This window comes from Halyomorpha halys, unplaced genomic scaffold (assembly GCF_000696795.3).
Source record: "Halyomorpha halys isolate HHAL.00 unplaced genomic scaffold, Hhal_1.1 Scaffold220.1, whole genome shotgun sequence".
NCBI classification, from domain to species: Eukaryota; Metazoa; Arthropoda; class Insecta; order Hemiptera; family Pentatomidae; genus Halyomorpha; species Halyomorpha halys.
Genome location: NW_027104907.1, coordinates 190,236 through 190,862, shown reverse-complemented (window position 1 = coordinate 190,862; position 627 = coordinate 190,236).

The following is a 627-nucleotide window of genomic DNA, read 5'->3' as shown; positions in this document are numbered from 1 at the left end:
AACTCAGGTCGAAACGTCGGCATAAAATAAATAAATATGGTTTTGTTTATTTATGTTGTTCTATGCTGACCGCACCCCCCGACAAACTTCTCCAAGTAATATATATTTCCTGCTCCGCCGGCACCGTAAGGGCCAGGCGAGTTCTGTCCCCTAATATATTTTATCAAGCGTCTTCTTCCCTTCATTAGGATGGCAGGTTATTTTAATTTCTCCCATAATAGCATGTAAAATAAACCTGTACCGCTACAAGCCATGAAGGATCAGGGGTGCAGTACCTTGTAAGGAAGTACTGTTACTTGACCAAGGGTTGTGCATGGAGGTCAGAATAAGGTTCGGCCATCATATTTGTCCCAAATTAAGGGTTAGGAGGACCCCGGAGGGCACCCCAACCCACATGGCTCAATCACGGTTCCAATAATAGAATAAATAATTGTCAGATTCGAACTCGGGCCCTTGAAGTTAGTAGCACAGTGCCTTAACACTGAGCTACACCACTCTCCTCATAATACTATTTATTTATCTGAAAATGTCCAAGTTTTGACGTGACAACGTCTTATAAATCATTTTGCGGGATGCCATGTTAGAAAAAGTGTCCCGTAACGGAAGTAGATTGTTTTGTTTACATTT